Raw genomic sequence first — 6,241 nt, forward strand, 5'->3', positions numbered from 1 at the left:
AGTCTTGGCTGTGACTGGTTTAGAACTGCTTTGTTTAGATATAATTCACATACTGCACAACTCATCTTTTAACGTGTACAATCCAGTGGTTTTTAGTATATTCACAGATATGTGCAACCATCGCCACAGTCAGTTTTAGAGCATTTCATCACCCCAGCAAGAAGCTCAGTACCCGTTGGCAATCACTCCTCCATCCCCCCATCCCACCCCCAGCCCTAAACACCCCCTGATCTGTTTCTGTCTCTATAGATCTCCCTATTCTAGACTTTCATTTGACTGGAATCATATAAAATGTGGTCTTTTAGAACTGGCTTCTTTTACTTAGCGTAATATTTTCAAAGTTCATCCATGTTGTTGTAGCATGTATTATCAGAACTTCATGCCTTTCATGGCTGAATAATTTTCTAGTGTATAGATCGACCACGTTTTGTTTATCTCTTTGTCTGTTGATGGACATTTGGGTTGTTTCCACTCCTTGGCTGTTATGAATATGTTATGAACATTCGTGTAACAGGTTTTTCTCTTCTCATTTTTAAGATTTATTGAACATTGATTATCATGGTTCATACTTTTTAAAAAAATGTTTTATTTTATTTATTTTTGGTTGAGTTGGGTCTTCGTTGCTGTGTGCGGGCTTTCTCTAGAGCAGCAGGGGCTGCTCTTCGTTGCGGTACGCAGGCTTCTCACTGCGGTGGCTTCTCTTGTGGCAGAGCACGGGCTCTAGGCATGCAGGCTTCAGTAGTTGTGGCTCGCGGGCTTAGAGCGCAGGCTCAGTAGTTGTGGTGCACGGGCTTGGTTGCTCCGCGGCATGTGGGATCTTCCCGGACCAGGGCTCGAACCCGTGTGCCCTGCATTGGCAGGTGGATTCTTAACTACTGCGCCACCAGGAAAGCCCCGGTTCATACTTAAAAAAAATTTTTTTAATATATCTTGAGATTAAAAATTTTTTTGTGTATGTAACAGTTTTTGTGCGGACACATGCTTTCATTTTTCTTGGGTATATACCTAGAAGTGGAATTGCTGGATCATGGGGTAACTCTAGATTTAACTCTTTGAAGGACTGCCAGACTGTTTTCCAAAGACTGTTTTCACATTCCCCAGCTCTGACATTTCTGATGCTGAGCAAGTTCCTAGACTTCTCTGAGGCTCCACCTCTTTCAGCCATAAAAAGAAACTAAAAACTCAGGGTTTGGGGGCGGATAAATGACAAAAATGGAAATGAGAGCACTTTGCCAATTAGAAGTGTTTTAGTAAGTCTAGGGGAAAGTTGTTTTTGCTTTTTTAAAATGTTGGCTCTGTCGTTAAAGTGTCTGTGTGTGTGTGTGATTGGTTCTGTGGTTTTGGGGACTTGCTCTCATGCCAAAACAGTTAAGGAGTAAGAGACACTGAGGTGTCATTATCTTCTCTGACCTGTTCCTGATCAAGACAGAAGGCCAGAACTGTCTGGAGCTCGAGGCCCCTACTCCCAGCCTTCTGCTCAGAGCCAACTCACAGGGGCCCTGAGTTTACAGATGCCGGTGGTTACCGCTCTTCAGTGATGAAGGTGACGCTAAAGGTCGGGGAACCTGTGGCTGCGTGCAGCCACGTGGTCTTAGGGCACATCGAGGAGAGTCGAACCATCTGGCTGAATGTGCCTCTCGGCTCCTTTCGGCATTTCCAAATAACAAGTGGCACTGTAGGGTGGAACACTCTCTCGAAGGCCCAGTGAGTGGCGTGCACCCTCGGTCACATGCCTCACATGGTGTCCACTCGGCGTGGCCATGCCAGCTGGCGTTTAACTGGGCACTTTCCCGAGCATGCCCAGAAGGACCCCAAGCTTGGCTGCTGGGGGAGGCAGTGGAGCCCAGAAACGGCCTGGTGCCTGGGTCAGACTTCTTCCCGGGGAGCTGAGACAGCCCTGCTTCTTAGAATGTGGTTGTCTGCTCCGTTCTGGAAGCTGCTTGTGGGAGAGCCTGTTGGGGTCCCTGGGAATCCCTGAAGGTTAGCCTGGTGGGCAGGGTGTGGCTGGGAGTGCGGGCCTCAGGCAGGAGATGGATCTCTCTCTGTACAAGGCAGGATGGTCTGGGGACTGAAAAGCCCCAAAGGCGCCCGGGCAGTTGATGGGAGTCAGGAGATACAAATGGCCAATAAAGGGTGAAAAGATGCTCTGCCTCAACTGGAAATCCACGATCCGAAACTGAGATGAGATACATACGATGTCTCGCCCACCAGAGTGGCAACAGCGAAGAAGACCCGTGATTACTGGGTGCTGACGAGGGCGTGGGTAAGTGGGAACAAGCACTGCTCGTTACCCCAATCCTGAAATCTGGATCCTGAGTCGTGGACTGCAGAGAGCAACGGGCTGTGCCACCCTTGATCTGAATGGGAAAGACCGTCCTGCACCTCCAGTCCATCCAGAAATGCCGACCGATTTCCCCAAACATCATTGCACCTATACACTCTCAGGCACCCATCCTCACAACTCATCAGGCATTTTGGGATCATCAGACATTTCGGCATAATAGCTGGCATTTAAACAACTGTTTCACACATAAAGTGAGTATGTTTGTGTTCAACACAAAATAATGCCGTACAATAGCCAGTACACATGACCCTTCCTGATTTGTTTTGGTATTCGTTTATGACTCTTTGTCACAACTTCTCTCCTAGGTTTCTTGGGCATACAGTTTCTTCAGAAACTATTCTGCTTTTTAAGAAGTCGTTTCCACTCAGTTGGACAGGGTGTTGGATAGGCTAACGAGCGTGAACTGTGACCCTGAAGCATTAAGGCGACTTCCAGGCTCTCCATTCTCTTCCTGGGACCCTGCAGAGCTTGGATGTCGTTGCTGGTACTGTATGCAGGTTCATCAGTTTTGACTCAGCTAGTGAGCTTGGGGTATACATTTTTACATGCCACCACAGCAGATCTTCAGTGAGTGACAGCTGTCATCCTCCTCCTCTAGGCGAGGCTAAGCTGACACAGCCTCTGAGAAGGGCACTCTCTGCCCCAGGACCCTGCTCCTGCCGCTTCCCTTCTCTGCGCTTCTCTAGAAAGGCTTAGTCTTTCAGCTTCCTCACGGCAGGATACAGGCCCACTTGCTGCTCGGGGATTTAAGAGGACAGAGGGAGCTCTGTCTTACATATTTAGTAGGAAAGGTACCAGGATACATGGGACACCAAAGCTGGAAACTTCAAAGTCACGTTCAAAACAATCCCGGTACCATCACCTCTGAGGGGATGGCCATTCTGTTTCCAAAGGAGACTTTCCTTTGGCTGACCCTTTCCTGCCTTTGCCCACTGCCCTGATCTGACCTGGGCTGGCTGATTGCAATAACTTTCTGTATGGTTCCCTCCCCCAGGCTCCGAGGGACTGGCTTATTTAAGGTGAAGAAACTGAGCACATTCCAAGAATGTGAAGGAAAAAAGAGAGAAAGGATGGACCAATAGGCTGGATGAGGTCATGGAGGAGGTGAGGGGAGAGGGGTCACCTTGGGAAGGGGGTTCAGATTCAGCCCTAAGAATAGGTATGTGTGGGGACATCTGCTGTCTCTGGTTTCCCTTTCATAAGGGGACCAGGTCTTCTGCTGAGAACAGAGGGTCCAAGGTGGGGTTTAGGGATGCTGAGAAGACAGGTAAGACAGGGACTCATGGGGTCGTGGGTAGGATGGCTGCTAGGGTTGGAGGACTGCAGAGGTTCTTGGGAACTGTGGTTCAGGAAAACACTGTGCAATCCCTTTTAAAAATGTTTGCACATTTCTTGACATTCCTCCCATCATAAGGTGGAGTCTGAGTCCTCTCCCCTTGAACATGGGCTAACTTTCATGACTTTTGCTTCTAATAAGACTGCAGTGGAAGTGTCACTGTGTGACATCGGAGGCTATCTCATAAGGCAATGCACAGAGCACAGAGCACAGAGGAGGTTATTTGGTTGTGGTAGGAGATGGTCTGGGAGAAATTCCCACACTCCTTTCCCTTGGGCAGGGAATGGAGATCCCCCTTCCTCTGGCCTCAGGGTTGAGAGGCAAATGCGCTGTGGTAGCATCTGCTGTGTCTGCCTTCATCTGGGGATTTTCCTTTGTGGAAACACTCTTGCCCACTCTGTCTACCTGGTCAGGGTGGAGCTCACCCAACCCCCGATGCCAGGGTTGGAGATGTGACCTGGACAATTAGTGTCAGAGTGATTGGTTCACATAACCAAAGCCAGGCCACTGAGCATCAGTCCTGGGATGTTTGCTGGAATTCTCCAGATAGAAGCATTCTCTTCATCTGGGATCAATCAGCTTGTAGGAAGGGATCCTGAAACTATAGGGTGACCATCTTTGCGGGGAGCCTGTTCAAGAGGAGAGCTGAAAGACAGAGGGACAGCATTCTATTGATATCATTTAAGCCCCTGGATCCAACCAGTCCTGAAACCAGATGTTTCTCTGGTCTTCCTATTTAGGTCAGCCAAAAATTAACTTCTACTCTGGGTTTCTGTCGCTTGCAAGTCCGAGTGTCCTTAATGGTACAGCCCCTGAGTATTGGAGGTGGCTGAGGTTAAGAGGGTGAGACTGGCAGGCCAACCCTCTCCCCAGCAAGGCTTTCAGAGAAGAGCCCTCTGCATCAGTGTGGCCCCAAAGCAAAAAACCTCCCCCTGCAAAGACCCCAGGCCCCAGCGCAGCCTGTTGGCCCTTGCAGCTTACTTTTCCTCTTACCACCACTTGTTCAGTTGACTGTGAACTGGTCTTACCCAGAGCTGGGATTAAGATTGCCCAAAAAGCCTGGGATTTGTCTCTTCTTGACATTAAGCCTGACCCTCGGCCTCATCACTGGACCCCACCTGACCACAGAAGGTGGGTGAGGGATGCCTGCTTAAATGGGACCAGTAACCGAGGATAAAAAAGCTGGGTGTCAAAACCTTTACCAACCCCATTGTTGCCCACTTTGGTTGCAACTTAATCCCCACCTGGAAGCTTCCCCCATCCTCCCTGGCCCCCAGTGCCTGGGTCAGAAATTCAACCTGTTTCCTGTCTCTTTCGTCTTCATCTCTTCTCCCTGGTCAGACACCAAGACCTCCACTTCTACATTCAGCCTCTGCCTGGCTCAGGCCTCCTCATTAAATCAGTGCCACACATCAGCCCCTCTCTTTCAGAAGCTCATGCCGTGCTTTTCTCAAAACCCTCAAAGCCCATGGCAGGGGTCATAACACAAACATCTTCAGGCCCAAGGGACCTGGGCCCAGTGATGTCACATTTTTAGGTTTTCCTAGAAAAGCCAGATACTTGAATTTTTTGTAAGTCTCTTGATTTATAGATGTTAGCTGCCAATTAAGAAAAAACAAACAAGCAAGCCAAAACCCAAAAGACAGACAAACAAAAGCACCCTGCAGGGATCCCGGAAGTTGATGCTGCGCTCTGGGTTGCATGCTGCTGGCTAGGGGCATCGCCTTAAAGATCTGGACGGGCTGGGCTTGAGAAAGGATCAACATGCCTTTGGCTAGAGATTTACTACATCCGACCTTGGAAGAGGAGAAGAAAAAGCAAAATGAAGCGGCTGGTTCAAAGTCCAAGTTCTTACCTTACGGATGAAAAACGTCCAGGTTGCTCAAGGTTACCACGGTTTTCAGCCATGCTCGGACGGTGGTGCTTTGTGTAGGTTGTTCAACAGTGTTGTGCCGGCCGACAGGAGGAAAGGCCAGACTCACAGTAGGGTGTTCGCGTAGAAGAAAACACCACCAATGATCCACACAACGGCCTGGATTTGTGTTCTGTCACAGAAAGCCTTGTCAGTTCAATCATTCTAGTTAATCTACCAAGATAATATAATTACATTTAATTTTTAAGGTATACACAACAACACTGTCCCATTTTGGTGTCAGTTTTTCAAAAAAGTTTTGATTATGGGCAAAAACAAAAACAAAAACAAAAACCCCTGGATGGGCCAAACAGAACACATCTCTGCACCAGACTGACACGCAGTCCATCATTTTGCGACTTCTGTGCTCCCAGAATAGAGTCCAAAATGTCCTGGCGCAGCTTCCCTGGGGAGGAGACACCTGAGCTGAGCTCTGAGAGTAGATAGAAGTCACCCAGGTGAGCATGGGGTGCTCCATGTAGAGGGATGAGCTGTTAACATTCCAGGAAGTGCTTCTTAATTTTTGTATCCTGAATTCCACCAGTTCCAAGCTGCACATGGTTTTACTGTGAGCATCTCTGAACTCAGGATGTCTTACAGTCAACCACGTGTTGTAGTTTAAATGACAGCACATTTTCTTTCTTCGTGG

The 6,241-nt window shown here is 48.5% G+C and overlaps 1 pseudogene across 1 annotated transcript; it reads left to right on the plus strand.

Moving 5' to 3' along the window:
• The first annotated feature begins 5,444 nt into the window (after positions 1-5,444).
• Positions 5,445-5,830, plus strand: LOC307184829 (small ribosomal subunit protein eS27-like; annotated as a pseudogene). The gene has a single exon. The product of its transcript is annotated as a small ribosomal subunit protein eS27-like (transcript).
• Positions 5,831-6,241: the final 411 nt, after the last annotated feature.

The sequence above is a fragment of the Stenella coeruleoalba genome (genome assembly GCF_951394435.1).
Source record: "Stenella coeruleoalba genome assembly, chromosome: 3".
Classification (NCBI taxonomy): Eukaryota; Metazoa; Chordata; class Mammalia; order Artiodactyla; family Delphinidae; genus Stenella; species Stenella coeruleoalba.